Source organism: Melanotaenia boesemani, chromosome 7, assembly GCF_017639745.1.
Source record: "Melanotaenia boesemani isolate fMelBoe1 chromosome 7, fMelBoe1.pri, whole genome shotgun sequence".
NCBI classification, from domain to species: Eukaryota; Metazoa; Chordata; class Actinopteri; order Atheriniformes; family Melanotaeniidae; genus Melanotaenia; species Melanotaenia boesemani.
Genome location: NC_055688.1, coordinates 8,332,156 through 8,351,384, shown reverse-complemented (window position 1 = coordinate 8,351,384; position 19,229 = coordinate 8,332,156). Strand labels below are relative to the sequence as shown.

The window sequence follows — 19,229 nt, the reverse complement described above, 5'->3', positions numbered from 1 at the left end:
CACTCCTGCCTTTAAAAACCTCTAATTATGCAATCAAAGAATGACAAAGAATAATGGGACATTTGCAGAGAGATATTGACTGGGATACTGTTAATGTCAACATTGTAAGTTCATCTCTAAAACTCATCTATTCACCAGTCACTTATTAGGTCCACCGTGCTAATACCAATTTGAACCCCTATTTGCCTTCAGAGCTGTTTTAATTCTCGGTACGATAGATTCAACAATTTGTTGGAAACATTCCTCAGAGATTTTGTTATTTGTAGACAGGTGATAAACCATTAATATACTTTTTCATTTAGGCATATAAAATGCCCCCTTTAAGGTCTTTTAAAATTGCTAAAAGTGTTGCTTATTTTATTCTATGATGTTTGTGGCTTGTGATTTGTTTTCTGTTGCAGTTTGTATTGTTTTGTTGACTTTTGCTTGTATTAAGTTGTGCCAATTTGCAAATTTTGGCCACCAGATGGCAGTGTCATAGACACTGATACCTTTCCACTGACACTTTGCTAGACATTTCAGGCCTTCTTCCTGTTTTACGTCTGACCTGGCTGTAGATGCATAGAGGATGCTAATTAAGAAACAGTTTTAATAGAGACTGATCTATATGAAAAGGTAAATATACACAACTTTTGTTAGAATGTAAAGTGGGAGTTACATGTTTCCTGTCTGTATTTTAATGAGATGGTGTATTGTTAAATGTATTATGCAGACAGCTTCCATGTGGCACTGGCGACCGCCATGTCGTCTAAAAGTAATAGCAAGAACCACTGTGTGTGTAATTTCCAGTGTCTAACGTTGAAAAGAACTGCTGTGACATGTGAGTGTGTGCAAAGTTAAACATTTAACATTTCTGCCAGTTTATGGGCTTTGGATTGATTGTGATTTAATTGCAATTTTTAATATATTCTCGTCTGAATGTCCAGAGCACACTGCCATATTTTCTCTTGTTCCTTTTTTTATTCTTATTTCTTTTATTGTTCTGCCACATTCCAGCAGAGTCTGGTAAAGAAAACCTGTTACCACTAGTTCCTGCCACAGCCGATGAAGGGCAGAACTTAGTAAACCATGTTGGTTGTCACTGACAACATTATGCTGCAAAAGAAGTCCAGTTATTGTGTCTAGTTCCCGGGTTATATATTGGAATGAGATCTGGTGACTGTTGAGGACATTGGAGTACAGTATCATGTTAAATTAAGATCATTTGGAGAGGATTTGAGCTTTGTGACATGGTGCATTATCCTCCTGGAAGTAGCCATCAGAAGATGGTAGACTGTGGTCATAAAGGTATGGACATGGTCAGCAACAATACTCGAGTAGACTGTGGTGGTTAAACTGTGCTCAGTTAATACTAACCGGCCCAAAGTGTGTAGCTTTTTGCATTAACGAGGAGTTGAACAGGTGTACCTAATAAAGTGGCCATTGCATTTATTACTGCTTCACACAAACTTTCTCAGAATCTGCTTCCCTGTTCTTGGATGCAGTTTTTCAAAGGACTTGGCAGGCAGCTGTCTCCCAGTTTCTTGAGGAGCTCGTTCTTCTGTGAATCAGTCTGTCTTAGTGTCTGTATTCACCTGTTCCCACGCCTCCTTGAAGTTGAGATCAGGGCTCTACGGGGACCACAACAGCCTCTGCAGGATTCATTCATGAGCTTGTTGTCCTGCTGCAGATCCAGATTTTCTTCCTCTCTGATGGTATTGCATAATGTGCTTAGATCTGCTCATCTAAGGAGCCTAAAACTTTGTAAAGATTGGAATGTCCATGATAGGTTGACTTGCATGTAATTTTTGTGTTTCACTCTTGGTTTGCATTTTATTTCATTTTATTTGTTTCCTGTTTTGTGTGAAAGCTTGTCTGAACCAGTCAAAGGCATGCAACACAGACATTTAGATGATGTTAAACTTAAAGGAATTTCCATGCATCCATTTTCTTCAGCTTCTCCGGGGTTGGGTCGTGGCAGCAGCTGCCTAAGAAGGGAAGTCCAGACTTCCCACTCCCTTTCCAGATTTGACAGCTCAACCGAGGGTATCCTGAGGCGTTCCCAGGCCAGCCAAGAAATGTAGTCCATCTCGGGGTCTCCTTCCAGTGGGGCATGGAGAGCCCCCCCCCACCCGGAGTCCAACCCTCACTGGAAATGAATCTGATTTACTGCCGGCAATGCGGACCAAGTTCTGGCACCGTTCATACAGGGACCGGACATCTTGTACAAGCGGGGTCCGGCACTCCATACTCCCAACCCCCCCTTCTTCAAGTCCACAAAGCACATGTAGACTGGTTGAGCAAATTCCCTTGTGTCACATCCCCAGGTCTTTGACTTGGGATTGTGTTATTTACTTGTTGCTGCTAGACTGCATCCCTGCGATCGGTTGCGGATCAGACTGTGACCTCCCTCCTCATCCATCTCCTCTCGGATTGGTCGCTGCCTGTTCAGCCTTATCTTTGGTGGGACCCACCCCTACACTTCTGTGTTGGATGGTTGTTGTTCCACACTTCCTACCCAAGGACCAATCAGCAGCACTCCGGATCTTTAAAAAGGAGGAAGAAGCCAACACTCGAAGCTGCTGTGATACATTAGGTGCTCAGTTTGCCAACTTGGGATTGTGGTCGAGACGCTGGTCTGTAAGAGTAACTTTTTTTTTTTTTTTTAACCTGTCTTGTCCAGCATCGTTGCAAACAGAATGATTGTCTGGCTGCTGTCTGGTGCTAGGCAATTTTACTCTATCAAGCAGGGATTTATACTACATGTATAAAGTCCCTCTTGATGACATGAAAAACTTTATTAAATCAGACTCTTAATGCTGGACTCGACCGGAGGGGACAGAGAGAGAGAGAGATAGAAAAGAAAGTAGAGAGAAGAGGGAGGGGAGAGAGAGGGACAGAAAGGGTGTGGGGAGTGCGGGTGGGGACTTAAAACATTATACAGAAAACCATGTAATCCATACTACTTGCAACATATATAGCTAAGATCATCCTGGCCAGTAGGTCATTACACAACTAGTTGATAATAGTAACAATAATAATAATCACAATAATAGTAATAATAATAATAGTAGTAGTAATAATAATAAGAGTAGGAGTAATAATAATAATAATAAAAAAAAAAGAAAAAAAAATATGATAATAGATATAAGTGAAACTGCTGTATTCAAGAACACGCGCAGAGAAACCTGTGTGGATATGCTGGAGAACTCGGCCACACGGCGACGCAAAGACTGTGTGGAGACGTTCAGGAAGGAGTGACCATGCAGAGTGATCATGCAGATGCCACCTCACTTGAACAGAGGCCAGAGTCAGGCCAGCGGTCCCGAGACCCAGGCCACCAGCCCCCCCGTAGGCTACAGATCCCGACCGGTCCACAGAGACGACCACTCGCCCGCCCAGGAAGGCAGCAGCAGGAGACCCCAGCAGGAGCCGCCCTGCGGACACAGGGCACCGGCCCCGGCAGGCCGAGGCCAGCAGTCCCCGACCCCCCCGGGCACCGGCCGCCCGGGACAGACGGGGCAGAGGGCCCGGGCCCAGGGACACCCCCCACCCCCACAGGCCAAGGGCCAGCACGCCACCCGGGGGGACCCGGCCCGCCCAGACGGCCACCGCCAGAGGCCAGCCCCACACCCCAGCGCCCAGCCGCACACCCCGAGAACCAGTCCTGCCCCCCCCCCCAGACCAACACACACAAACACACACACTCTCCTTCCACTCCTCCATTCATCCTCCCACACATACACCATCCAACCCTCACATACTCTGTCCTCCCACACACACACACCATCCTTCCACCATCCATCCTTCCACACACACACCATCCTTCCACCATCCATCCTCCCACACACTCACCATCCTTCCACCATACACTCTCCCACACCTACCCCATCCTCCCACACACACATCATCCCTCCACCACTCATCCTCCCACACATACACCATCCTCCACCTTCACACCTCCCACACACACACACACACACACTGTAAGAGTAACTTTGTGGTTAAGAGCATTTAGTAAATTCCCTGTAGTTGGTGCATGATTGTGCTTTTTGTGTTTGTTAATTGAGAAGAGACGCTCTCATCTTCTGTGAGTAGCCATTTGTGTTGAGTTTGTATAGGATTTTTGGTTTACTTTATTAGAAGTAGTTAATAGTGGATTTTTGGTTTGAACAGAAAGCTTTAATTTGTAACGATAAGACTAAGTGTAAGACTGTGTTTTAATTTGTTTATTTCTCTAGATTTAATTAGTTAATTGATAATTGTTAATTGTTCCCTCATAGTGAGGACACCTTTTGTTAATTGTTTTCTTTTTGTACCAGACAAGATATTACCTGATATAGGACACCTTTTGTTGATTTATTATTGAAGTTCTTTTGTTAAAAACCTGGGGTGGTAATAAATTGTTAAATATATTTAAGTTGGTCTGGTTTGTTTTGTTATTGACCCCAAATTTTCCTAGATTTTTAAAAGGGGTCGTAACACCATGCCCCCTCCTAGACCGTGAAGAGGGTGTAGAGCAGGATGACAACCTCACTACCCCTCCTCAATCCGAGGTTCGACTATCTGACTGATCCTCCTCTCCATGACCCCTAAGTAGACCTTACCAGGGAGGCTGAGGAGTGTGATCCCCCAGTAGGTGGGGCACACCCTCCGGTCCCCCTTTTTGAGGAGGGGGACCACCAGCCCAGTCTGCCAGTCCAGCAGAACTGCCCCCGATGTCCACGTGATGCTCTAGAGTCATGTCAGCCAAGACAGCCCTACATCATCCAAAGTATCAAACTATGTACCTCGTGGTCTGTGAGCCGTGTGTCTGCAACACACCCAACTCAAATAAATAGGTCATTAACAGGCATGTGCAGAACTTGTCCAGAAGCTGTTGGAGACACATTTCATTTGAATCAGGTTGGCTGGAATTGGGAAGCCTCTAAAACCTTGAGGAGAGTGGCCCTTGAGGTCCAGAGGTAGTGATGTCTGGTCTGTGAGGTTCAGGTCTTGTTGGTTCTGTTATTGTTTGTCTTTGTTTAATTGTTAGTCTTGCTTTGTATTTTATTTCAGAGTTTATTTTCTGGTGTATTTGGCCATGTTTATTTCCTTCTCCCATGTTGCACCTGGTTCTCAGCTGCCAACTGCCACGACTGCTCCTTGTTTGTCATCAGTTTCTAATTTTCACCTCTGCCTGGTTTCCTTCATTTCTGGTTTGTTATAGTTCCTGTCTTCAGTTTAGTCACAATTTCTCCCTAGTCAGTCAGTTTGCTAGTTATTTATGTTTTTGCTTTAGTTTATGCAGTTTTTTTTCTTTTTTTTTTTAGTTCCTGTCTCAGAAGTGTTTTTTTTTATGTTTTTTCTATAGATAAAAACCTAAGTTTAACATCATAGTCGCACATCTGAGTCTTTCCTCTTCTTACACCAACACCATTGATTGGGACAGTGTGAAGCTGTGTAGAGAAATAGAATAAGTGACCCTTTGCAGGACTTCAACAAGTCTGTTCACAACAAAACATTAAATCAAGCAGATAGGACTCAATGCATAAAGAACCTCTTGGGGTTATACTTATATAATGTTACAGAAATATAGTGATTCAGTTTTTGAGAGCATCTTCTTCAGCACATAACCAGCAGCATGCTTATTAAGTTCCCTGTGGGCAGCAGTTTTAGCTGAGCAGAAAGCTTATCTGAAATTTAGATAACATAATGAATTACTTAGTTGCATTATTAGTTACCACAGAAAAGTAACCTGACTACTTCAACCTGTTACTATGTAATTTGTCACCCCTGCCACTGGTAGTGAGCTGAAGCCTCGGGGGACATGCAGTCATTGTGAGGTCTGGTCATGAATTGACTACTGCCTCCTTCTGTGCTGCAGTTATAGTAAGTTTGGATGTGGTCTTTGTGGTCCATTTGTTTGCATTGGAGACCCAGCAGGGGGCCCTTTAGTCGCTGCTGGTTCTTGCTGTTAGGTTTGATGAAGGAGGGGCCCTTCTGCAGCATAAAAGATGACTCTATGCCTGATAAGGCAGAATAAAAGGCCAAGAAAAAGAGCAGCAGGGACTAAAATCTCTACATCTGCAGCAAACACAGCCCATAAATGAGGATTTACAGTATTTGTATGCACTGGGCCTACTTACAGAGCAAGTCTAACACCATTAGAGTGAAGCAGATTCAAGAAAATGTTTAATACGGTAAAAAAAAAAATAAAACAAAAAAAAACAACTTCATCTATCTCATTAGACAAACGACCAAAAACAATAGATTATGCTTCTAATTAATGTAATTGATTTTTCTAGAATAAATCATTCTGAACTCTTTGATGAACAGAGATTGTATTTTTGTAATTAAAAGAGTGTAAATTTTTTCACTTTTAAGTGAAAAAAACTTGAGCTAATATGGGTTTGATGCTAATAACCTTTGCATTCATCCTTTTAGAAAATACAGAACAACCTGACTTTGTACATGTAGGGGAGGTTGAAATTTCTGGGTTATAGGATCCACTGAGCTTCAGAGACTTCTTTTCTCTGTTCTGTACGAGTCAGCATTGGCCTGAATTCCAACAATATCACACTGTAGGATGTAATAGCAGCTGGTGTAGCGAGAGCTTTCCCCGCTGTATGATATTGCACACAGAAAAGTCATTGGGCTCAGCCCCCGACAAGCACCTGTATTCGATTTCTCATCTCGACTCAGAGGAGAGCTCTAAGCCTTGTTCTCGCTGGCACTAATCCTCGCTAGAAAACAGCTTTCAGAGGATTAGCATCAAGGGGGGTAGAGCGGTGTTCACCGGCAAGGGGAGCTCTACTTCACCGTCTTCTTTTTCCTCTTGCTTCCAGCCTCTTTACATTAGCCTCACACACACAGCTCAAAAAATCTTTGACCTTCCGCTCCACTTGCTCCCCCTTCGACCTCCAGTAGCCTATATTAAAGCCCTGTTCTCCCACTTGACTTTCACTTAAAGCTCCCCTCAGGTTCTCCCCCTTCACGCTGGCTAGATAACTTAACCATGTAATTCCATGTTATCTTCAGGAACAAGACACACACAGCACATGCTGAACTGAACGTAATCTGCACCAAGCTGCTGCATTTTGTTGTGAAAACCACAGCAAAATCTAAGAGAAAAAGAGGTGCAAGGCCTTGAGTTGGACAGGTCAGAAAAGTGGGAGAAACTGAAGCTTAATTCCTGCTGCAGGCGATGCATGGAAATATCAGGACGTGCAGAGCTGTTACGGCTGAGAAGAAACACGGATAACACCACCGCTCAAGGCATCTTGCAGATATTAGGAGAACAAAATATTGTAAAAGACTGGTGTCTTTTTATAAAAAGCAACAATTGTGTGTCTCTGAACAAAGAGGATTATTTTGCATGTTGATGAGAAGGAGCTGCTAGAGGCCACAGCTCCTGCAATGAGCACAGAGTCAACAACATTTTGGAGATGGTAAATTTAACTTTCTCCTTCAATTTCTTATTCTTTTTATGTTTCTTTTTTTTTTTTTTTTTTTTTTCTTTTTCCTACCCTGAAAACCTCTGCAAATATTCTGTTCTAATCATTGGCTTTGATTCAGCTTCTCCCTCCACAAACAGCAGGCCGTTCACTTAAGAGCACCAAGAGATGAAAGCTGGTGCATCCAGGCAGGGTTAAAAAAAAAAAAGAGAGAGAAGAAGAAGAAGAAGAAAGGAAAAAAAATCCTGCTGGTTGTGACAGAGTTGTAAATACCCAAGATAAAAGGCGGCTCTGCCAGCTTCTACTTAACATTCCCATTTGACTACCAACAATGGCTGCTTTTGTGTTCTCTCGTGTACTGATACGAATAAAAATTCCTTTGCCTCTAGTACTCTGCAAAATATAATTCAATCATAGAAAGAGAAGAAAACAGAAAGCAGGCTCGGTGATCTGACAAACAAAGTGAGCGATGTTTTGGGAATTCTCCAAGGTGAAACTGAAGGAAGACTTTGCTTCAGAGGAACATGAATGAAACAATAACAACAGGACTGTGTGCTGCCAAAAGGCTGCATTTAAGGAGCTTCATAAGGCCTATTAGAAAGTTAACAGCTTGATCTGAACTTTTTAGATGAGCTGTTTCTGATGGGTGGGAATGAAACCTGTGTTGTTGAACTCATGTAGGCGTGGACCATGAATGCATCTTTATCAGGTGAAGGAAATCTGCTCCCATGTTGGATCAGAGCCCAGTAAAGGTAAACATTTAAAAAAAAATGCCTCCTTTTATTTGTTTCATCTTTATTCAGCCAGGCAGATTTTAGGAAATAATTAACTGTTCTATCAACTAAATTAAATATCTAATGCTATTTGTTCCTGGATAGTATTTATGCCTTCAATAAAATTTCATTTTTCACATATCTGAGTGATGCATCCAGAATGCAGCTTCCATTCTACTAACAAAGACATCCAGGTGGTCTCATATGACTCTTTACCTGCTACAATATGACCCTGCTGTCATAGTAGCAAAACTCAGATCTTCTGATCAGGGCTTGTTGGTTGTAATAAACTGTCTTATAGCTAATTGTGTCTCACTTCACTTGTTTGAGTGTTTTGTTCTTTGATATATATTCTATTATCTTGTTTGTTTAAGCATTGATGCATTCTATTGCACAAAAGCTGACATATTTTATTGATAAAGGAAGATAAGGCTGAAAACCTTGTGAAAGTCTACACCTGGTTTAATTTTAACTTTTACATCCTCCTTAAAGGATGTAAATTCTCTGGAAACACCTGTTTAAGCAATTAGCAGCATCATAAATGACAATATGGTCAATTTTTCAGAAATGTGATTTTTATCAAATTTGAATTATTTAGTCCAAGTCACAAATCTGAGCATTTTAGCTCTCCTGTCTTTCCTCTTGCTTCAGCATCCATTCTGTATGAACTACCTGCCAGCTTTAATTTGGTCACCTGACAAATAGCTCATTGATGCATGCTAGAGAAGCTGGTTTTTTGTTTGTTGACTGTTGTTATCACCATTCCTAATGATTCAGTGGCAATTAAGAAAATATTTTCTTTGTGACTTAAAAGTGTATGTTGACTGACTCTAAAATGACTTCTGATATCCACCATTCTATATATTTGCTCCTGACCTTCTGATTGTAGACACAACTACCATTTGCATCATTCTCTGGCACTAGCTAGCACTACCAGCCAGAATCGCTAGCTTTTGCAACACAGAGAGCAACGACAGTGACAGACAATGCAGACAATGCAGTGACAGACATTTCTTTGCAAGAAATGAAAGAGCAGAAACAATTTCATCAGTTGAAATAGGTAATAAGGTTTGACTTATAGCAATTATTGCTTGTTGCAACTAGAGTACAGACAATAGCAGGAACAACTCAGGATTTGCTGGAGAGCGGTAGGGACATGTCCTTACCATCCCTACCTATCTACCTATTCTAAACCCATGTCAGTTTAGCCCATAGTTTAGTTTTGCGGACGGTTCACGCCTCCGCGTCGTCCATTAATTTATGATAATGGCCACCTCGTTGGGCATTAGCCCTTACATATATATAAATAAGTTAGCAGTATCCCTCACTTTTAGCCTTTGACAAACGTAGGCTGTATATATATACAGCCTACGTTTGTCAAAGGCTAAAAGTGAGGGATACTGCTAACTTATTTAGCTTTGTAGAACAACTAACATGAGCATTAGGCAGCTACCACAGCCAGTGTGCATCTCTGCCTGGAAGATTTTCTTAAATAGACTAAAACAGCACAGCACAAAATAAATCACAAAATAGATGTAAGATATCTGCAAAGATATGTAAAATGACTTCAAAGTAATTCAAAATGATGACAAGGAAAGCAATTTCCAGTACACAAAACCATCACAGTATAACACAATCTTTCAAAGGGAAAATGACAACAAATAAGAACAAAACAGCCAAAGAAAGAAGACATAATGTGACCGTTACACATCGATTTGAGAGATTTTTGCATTCTTTTTGGCTCTGAAGATGTTCAGGCTGCTGGTCAACATCTAGATTTTTGGCATAAACAGGTTGATATTAGAAAATCTGAGTAGAAAAACATAGAAAATCCATTTAATTGTTGGAAGCTGTTTGTCCAAAGTGACCCACCTAAATTCATTCATTCATTCTTTCATTCATTCATTCATAAAATAATGCAAGAAAAGTTTTATTAGCTCTACATTTTTTTTTTTTTTGGATTCTTTGAACTTTTGCCATTTTAAAAAGACTGTTTTTGTTGAAATGGCCTCAATGAGTTAAAAAGAAGGGACAGACTTGAGTTGACAGAGCGCTGTGATTTTCTGCTTGTTGGTGATTTATTCAGCTATTTTTGATTAACTGAATCACAAAATTCTCTGTTTTCCAACAGTAAGTTGCATCCAAACCCACTTAAACACAGCAGTTTATCATGTTGTATTATGTTCCTTGTCAGTTTCGTATTATTAGTGCCTGTAAACCAGTCCGTTTTCTATTTAAAATTAAAAAAAAAAAAGTCTAGGTTTCCGATTAACTATGTGGAGAAAAAGCTACCACCACTTAACACAGTGTAGGGCAGGTCAGGGAATATTATCAGAATGTGTCTGACAACATAACTGCTGAGTCTTGGCTAACAATCTGACCACAGAGTATCCAGAACCCTAATCACAGTGAGTAGAGAATTATTATTATGAATGAGAAGTGACTAAAATAAAGCCTGACGTGTAATTACTCTTTAACATGTGGTGTGACAGTAATATTGTTCCCTGCTGATCACCCGTGTCCTGGTTCATGTTACAGCTGCTTGCTGATCCTAAATTTAAGCTTCTTGTGAAGTGTGAGAGTTAAACCCATCAGACTGTAAAATGGAAATGTAACAGACCATTCTGTGCTGCAACCTCATGCTGTAACCTGCACCGCACTGAACTGTGAGAGCATGAATGGGTTTCCAGGACTTCTGCATACGGACACTAACGGGGTCTGTGGGGGCTTACAGTCCTGTCACTTTCTGGGCGGATAAAAGACAGAGAAAGGCTGATCAGAGAAGAGAAGGTGACACATGTGACAAGAGTCCACAGGTTGGAAAGCAGGCTGGATTACCAGCCAGGCAAATGGAGGGATGCCCTTGGGCACTGAAAGCTTCAAGGGTATCCTTCTATATTTCTGTCTCCCACAAATTTGAAATGAATTTTTACTTCTGAATTTGAATGTTAATTTAAAAGTTCCTTCATCCTGCCTCTTATCATGCCAGTCTTTCAGAAGAACCAAGTTATAAATATGTTTTTTATGTTCTTGCTTGTTTCTTTGTTTAATGAAATTTACTCTAACAAGTAGATATTCATAGAAAATTTATATATTTAACTGTCTTTCAGTTAAAGTGATTAGTTTGCAGGTGAGAGAGTTCACTGCTAAACATTTAACAGTAAAACTGCAGATGAAGCTTTTATTCTTCCTCTTACTCCCTACATCCTCATTTTCTGACCTCCTCTGGCTTCATGTTTCCTCCAGTTTCCTTTAGTCCTTTATTACTTTCTAACATTGATGTTTTCCCGATTCTTCCTCATTACTCATCTTCACTTCTCTTCTTTCTTTGGTTTTCTGCCCATTTCCTTTCCTTCTTCCCTTTCTCTGTTATTTCCTTGCCTTTCTTTTGCTTTCTTTTCACCTTTTTTGCATCACTCTCCCCTTTACCATTTATCCTCCCCTCACCAACAATTCTCTTTTCTGATCTGCACCTCACTTTAGTTTCTTTCTGTCCTTGCTGTGTCTTGCTGCTCTGGGCTCATCACCTCTTTCCTATTTTCTCGTCACACTTCCTCCTCTTGGAAGAAAATAGGTAATGAGACTGGAAAAGAAACAAGAAAGAAAAAGGAACAACAATGGGAACTCTCCCTCATCAGCGGCATCACTGAAGCCGAGCAGGTTGTTTGGGATCTTGTGCCCTGGTCGGACAGACGGAAGGGGCGCCCTGGTTTTCCAAAGGCACAGAGCCGTTCGCCTTTCGTCGCCTCATCTCAGCGGGACCTGAAGGGACCCTGTGGAGGTCGCCATGGGCGTCGAGCGAAGGGCCTGAAAAATGGTGTCCTGTCTGGGGAGTGGCAGAGAAAAACACACACACAGCCAGAGATGAAATATTATCAGTTGTGTTGATTGAGCTTATTTGGGTCTCCTGTTTCTGCAGCCTCAGCTGTTCCTGTTCAGAGGGGGATTTGATGACGGGTAATAAACTGCACCTGCTAAATAAAGCTCCACCCTCCTCCCCTCTACCTACCCCCTAATGGCAGGACACTACATCTTACCATGCTTACCTCAAGGCTTTATGAACAAGACAGCTTTGCTAATTTAGCATACTTTTAAAGGTTGTGTGCTAATTTCACAGGGTGGAGTTTCTTTGTGACGTCAGGATGACCTCGATGATGTTTCTTTGTTTTTGTCTGCAGTCGTCTGCAGCACACAAACCTCTTTTTACAAGAAATGTAATACCTGACGAGCTTCATTAACCTCTTTGTTAATGAACAGTCATCAACAACTGTGAGGTAGAGCGCAACTGGAACCCAAAACGAGCCAACACTTCATATAATAAGTTGACAGCACTTATTACCTTCCAGTAATAAATAAAACAACACTGCACATGATTGCTTATAAATAAATTGAGGGGGAAAAATATACACAGCAGACTGCCCAAAATATCAGCTCAATGAGCAATGAGGATTTAACTCAACGTTGAAACGACAGATAACTTGGTTTGGTCTCCTCATAGTTTTTTGTTTTACTTTCATTCCAACAGTCTCAGCTGACATTAAAAGGTAAACAATACGCAGATTTTATCAAGTGCAAAATTCAAATTTATGACATTCATGAATTTAGTTGTATTTAGTTTGTACTTCCTGCTCCCTTGTTTCATCTGGTTTTAGTTGCTAATTACAAAAACTCCTCCGACATGAGCTCCCTCAGTCCTTGGTGTACTTTTTCTTGTTGCCACATCCCCTTCCATCCAGTCCAGGTTTGTTTTTGTCGCCCTATAGCTTTGCTTTCTCGGTTAGTCCATTGTTTGTTATGGCTTTAATTTAGTTTATGTTTTGTTATTTTGTTTATCCTGGCATTGTGACACTTTTTATTTCTTTGAATAAATCTGAGTTTCTATCTTTGCCTGCCTCCTGCCTCTTAGTCCTGTCTTTGGATTTAGTTCAATTAAAAAAATGTAATTGAATTTGGATCCATCCTCCTTGTCTCCATTCAACTATGGCTCATGACCCAAACATCACTTGGGATGCATTCACACTCCAGGTCTTATTGCTCATTTCAGATTCATGAGATCAGACTATTTTGTGTGGTCATTCAATATTATAAATCAAAAGTGACTGCCATCAGACTCTAAGAGGGCTTCTTATTTCAGTCCTACGAGGGCCACAATCCAGCAAGTTTTCCATGTATACCTGCTCCAACACATCTGAAATAAATTAATGAGTCATTGTAGAAATTGATAGGCTGTTAGATCCATTTTATTTGAATCAGATGTGTTGAAGCAGGAATATGTTGAAAACTTCCTGGATTGTGGCCCTTATAGGACTGAATTGAGTAGGACTGCTCAACATGCACATGCAACACGCTGTGTTTACAGAAGAAATATAAGGATGTTATATACAGTACCAGTCAAATGTTTGGACACATTTCCAATTAGATCGCTCTTGGAAATGAGACCTTATGTCTCAATGAGTTAAATCTGTATAAACAAAGGTAAAGCAAATAAAAATAAAAATGGACGCTACACTTGTTAGCATCTGTTTATCAATTCTAAAGTTGTGTAATTGGAGCCCAGAAAATCAAGATATATTGTTTTGTTCATTGTTGGCATTTGCTCTTGCAACTTGTTGCCTCCTCTGCCGCAAAATTATGACGTCTGTCACTTCGGTAACGTAGAAGTTGGATGAAAGGCAACATGATTGTTCAGACTGGAGTTGCTTTCAAAAAGATCAAGTATGGCTCTGCTTTAGTACTAAATATGAAAGTGGCCTGGGTCTGAATCTTCTGATCATAATTGGGAAAAACATTGGCTTTTCCTTTCGTGTGAAAGTAGTTCTATAGAGCTCTTATGTTTTTCAGAGATTTTGGGGTCTTAGTTAACTTTTTTTTCCCTTTGTATTGTTAACATGTCTACCCCTAAAAAACTCAATCTGTAGCCAGTATTTTTCTTTCTTTACTTAAAAACATCTCAATAACTCACATTTTTGCACGATGCTAACCTGATTGGTTATGTGGCATATCTTCAGAAAAACGAGCATGACCCTCAATTAAATATTTCTGGCAAGATGAAAAAAAAAAAAAAAAAAAAAAAGTCTTGTTGAGTTCAATGTGAACTTTTATTTTATGTTTTTTTTACTGGTAATTTTATTTAAATAATTTTAGGCTTCTCGTTTCAATTCTGTTACAGATTTAGGTTGCTGAAGGTGTTTGTACCGAATCTTTTTCTCCTTCTATATGTGTTCTGATCGCAATGTAATCTTGAACCTGTGAATGAGCATAATTTGGTCCTCTCAAAGTAACAAAAATGGAGATAAATGTAACATAAAAAAAAAAAAACAAAGAAAAAAAAGAAATAATAATAATAATAATAATAATAATAATAAGTATACAACTAAAGCTCCAATACTGAGTGGTACTGCACCATGATACCAGCTGCCTTCCATCATATGATGCATAAAAAAAGAAGACAAACAAGTAAATAGCTACCTACCCACATTTGCTTGCCAATATAATAAGTCAACATGACTTTTTTTTAAGGTAAAATCATGATAGACAAGAATGAGACTCTAACCATGTCTGAAATATTATTACCTTGGCAGAATGTGAGTTTTTCTGGATTCAGAGAAAATGTGGAGTGTTGGCAGTCTGCGGGGAGTGATCAACGGTGAGCACCAAAGGGGGATACACTGCTGATCTGGTCAACCACATTCCCATTTATCATACTGCAGATGTTGCTGTGGTACACCATGAGTTACTGTTAGTTTATTTTCCCAGACACAACAAATGCCTAGGTCTTACAGTAGGTCAGCTAACACTGTTTGAAAGAAGACAGCATAAATCATTTACCCATTTCATACCTGAATAAACCCAAAACAAGTCAACACTGATGATTAAGTTTTGTGGTTCTTTAAAGGTACATTGTGTAAAATTTTCTGTTGTTTACTGAACAAAATTGATGTCTGCATGTATAAAAGTGGTGTCATTGGTTTATAATGACCTCCACTAATGATCTGACACGTAAGCAAAGAATTTGAGATTCATTTACTACTAGACTTACGACTCTGGCAAGTTCTAAAATCTGTTCAATTGTCATTTAAAAAAGCTCATTAGTTTATTTGCTTCTCACTTCCTATTTCTTTCTTGGTTGTCTATTGTTGCAGAGTTAGAAATTCTATATCTCCTGACTCATGTTAATTAATTAATTTGCTATGCAAAAGGATTAAATGTGCACAACAGATGAAAGCATACATTAAATGATAGCATTATTTAATTATCTGTAGATGTTGTATTAATACAATTACCATGAATTCTTTTTTTTCATGATAATGATCCAATTAAAAGCTTATACTGTTGCAGCTGGGATGACTTTTCTACACAAAACCGATATTTATAAAGGAGGAATGTGCATATTCATGCATTCTTGGAGAAATTTAACATTTATAGAATTGCATACAAAGGTAGTTAAAGGAAAGATTTAATAATGTAAATGTTGCAGAAGTTGCAGAGACTGCATAAAATATGATACATTAGACATTAAATGGTACAGAAAAAACAAGACAGTGCATCACAAAACTCCATATCAAAGCATATCAACACCTGCACAATCCCATATTTCCCATCAACATATCTGCAGTGGCAATTCCATTACAGTTTTTTGCAAAATAAAAGCAATATTTCTAAAATTCTCCTTCCTGAGTCGCCACATTACCGTAGTAGAGGAGTTTGCGTGTCTTGATGATCCCAGTGGCTATGTTGTTGGGGGGTTTATGCCCCTGGTAGGGTCACCCATGGCAAACAGGTGTCTATGGGAGGGACCAGACACCCCTATGATGACAAAAAATCATGGACCCAGATTTCCCTTGCCCAGATGTGTGTCACTGGGGTCCCCCCCTGGAGCCAGGCCAAGAGGTGGAGCATGGAGGTGAGCGTTTGGTGGCCGGGCCATTGCCCATGGGGCTCTTTTGGGCTCAGCCAGAAAGGGTGACATGAGTCTGAGTGGGCTGTGTTCAGTGCCTCTATTGTTGAGGCGGCCAGCCATAGCTGTAGCCACAAAGTCGTCGGTGCCTGTCGTGGCGTAACCCCTGAACTCGTTGGTGGACACCAGCAGAGAAGGATGCCATCAAGCTGAAGGAGTTCTATCGGGCCTTTTTGGCCTGCGGGACTCCAGAGGCAGCTTATGGGTATCAGCAGGCTAAGCAGAACGCAGCTTCAGCGGTCGCTTAGGCAAAAACCCGGGCATTGGAGGAGTTCTGAGAAGCCATGGAGAATGACTTCTGGATGGTTTTGAGGAGATTCTGGTCCACCATCCGGCGGCGCAGGAGGGGAAACTAGTGCTCCATCAACACTGTGTACAGTGGGGATGCGGGGGCTGCTTACCTCGACTCGGGACTTTGTGAGGCAGTGGAGGGAATACTATGAAGACCTTCTCAATCTGACCACCACGTCTTCCGATGAGGAAGCAGAGTCTGGGGGCCCTGGTGTTGGCATTTCTAGGGCTGAGGTCGCTGAGGTGTTTAAAAAGCTCCTCATTGGCAGGGCCCCAGGGGTGGATGACATCCGCCCAGAGTTCCTTAAGGCTCTGGATGCTGTAGGGCTGTCTTGGCTGACATGCCTCTGCAGCATCGCGTGGACATCGGGGACAGTTCCCCTGTACTGGCAGACTGGGGTGGTGTTCCCCCTCTTCAAAAAGGGAGACTGGACGGTATGCTCCAACTACAGGGGGATCACACTCCTCAGCCTCCCTGGTAAGGTCTATTCAGGGGTGCTTGAGAGGAGGATCTGTCGAATAGTCGAAACTTTGGATTGAGGAGGAACAGTGTTTTCGTCCCAGTCGTGGAACAGTGGACCAGCTCTACACTCTTTTCAGGGTCTTGGCGGGGGCATGTGAGTTCGCTGAACCAGTCTATATGTTCTTTGTGGACTTGGAGAATGTGTTCGATTGTGTCCCCAGGGGACTCCTGTGGGGGGTACTCCGGGAGTATGGAGTGCCGGACTCAGTTGTTGAGGTTCCTCAGCCGTAAAATGGTGGAGTTCTCTCTCCGGGCCTGCAATGAGGTCCTGCCCCAAGTGGAGGAGTTCACGTATCTTGGGGTCTTGTTCACGAGTGAGGGAAGGATGAAGCAGGAGATTAGTGTGGTGTCTGCAGTGATGCAGACTCTGCATGGGTCTGTCGTGGTGAAGAGGGAGCTGAGCCAATAGGCAAGGCTCTTGATTTACCGGTCGATCTGCGGTCCTACCCTCACCTATGGTCACGAGCTGTGGGAAGTGACTGAAAGAACAAGATCACAAATACAAGTGGCCTAAATGAGTTTTCTCCACAGGGTGGCCGGACTATCCCCTAGAGAGAGCAGGAGAAAATTGGTGATCCAGAAGGTGCTCAGAGTAGAGTCGATGCTCCACCGCATCGAGAGGAGCCAGATGAGGTGGCTCGGGAATCTGGTCAGGGTGCCTCCTGGATGCCTCCCTGGTGAGGTGTTCCCACTGGAAAGAGGCCCTGGGGAAGACCCCGGACATGCTGGACGGACTACATCATGCAGCTGGCCTGGGAACGCCTCGGGGTCTTCCTGAATGAGCTGGTGAATGTGGAGAGGGCAGTCTGGGTGTCCCTACTTAGGCAGCTGCCCCCACAACCTGACTCCGGATAAGAGCCAAAAGATGGATGGATGGATGAATGGATTTCTAAAATTTTGACAAAGTGCAATTGCGATTTGCAGGTGTTTCCACTGAATGGTGTTTAGCGCATTAGCCGTTATTATTATAAAATCTCATCCCGCAAGACTCCACTTTGAGGAGGATAGAGATTTCTAATTCTTTGTAAAACTGCATTTGGCTGTCATTTGCTATCAATGATGACAGTTATATTTTTTTCTTTACTTATTTGTAAAAAGATTTCACTCTCGTCCTAGCTACTTTTTTTTATTTGTTTAATTTTTTTTTTTTTTTTCTAACTTGTCCTGTCCAGCATCATAGCAAGCAAAATGATAATCTGGTTGCTGTATCGTGCTGAACAAATTTGCTCTACCAAGGGGAGGCCTATGGGTAAGGCTCCTCTTGATAATGTGATTAATTTATTTATTTATTTACTTTGAATCATGGAATCTATGTAATCTTGCTGGACCTGACCGGAGGGGACAGAAAAAGATGGAAAATAGCAAAAAAAGAGCAAAAGGGAAAGAAGAAAGGAGACAAAAAGATCACAGACAGAAGGAAAACGTCCCTTCAATCCACACCATCACCAGACAACAAACTGTTACACTTGTACATGAACACACCAGAAAACTTCCTACAACTTTTACAAAAGCAGAAACACACACACAGAAAAAAACAAGTCATTAAGAGTTTTTAAATAATAACCAAATCAAATCAAAAAGACATAACAGCGACCAGATACTAACTCACAGGAAAATTTTTTTTTTCCTTTCCTTTTAATAATTATCACTTAATATTAAAGACCCACTAGACAACTCAGTGACTGTGTCAGCATGCAGAGCATGAGAAACAAGGAATGATCAGTGATGAAGAGCGGCGAGTGAGATCATGCAAATGCGACCCCGCCCCCACGGAGGCCAGAGGCAGACCAGGGCCTGGGCCGGGCCCTCAGCAGCAGACCCGGAGCACCAGTTTAATTTTTTTTAACTTGTCCTGTCCAGAATTTTAGCAAGCAGAATTATAGTCTGGCTACTGTGTTGTGCCGAACAAATTTGCTTAGCCAAGGTGGCGTTTATGGGTATTAGGTTCCTCTTAATAATCTCTTTTTTATTTCAATATTTATTTAAATATATTGTTTTATCTTATGTATTTGGATTTATGGAATTTAAGTAATCTTGCTGGATCTGATCGGAGGGGCCAGAAAAAAAAGAAGAAAAGTAAAAAGGAAAGTAGAAAAAAGGAAGAGGAGACAAAGATAGTAGATAGAAGGCAATAACCCTTCAATCCAACTCAACACCAGACAACCAACCTCTACACCTGTACAGAAGCACAGCAAAGAATTTCCTACAGCTTCTACAAGTAAAGCTGACAATCAACAGGAGTTCGTAAAAAAATAACCAAGACAGCAACA

At 41.4% G+C, this 19,229-nt stretch overlaps 1 long non-coding RNA gene across 1 annotated transcript in view; it reads right to left on the bottom strand.

The window, feature by feature from the left end:
• The window catches only part of LOC121642872, a 296,332-nt gene that overhangs the window by 34,796 nt on the left and 242,307 nt on the right, over positions 1 to 19,229 (bottom strand). The gene's annotated exons all lie outside the window — the stretch shown is intronic.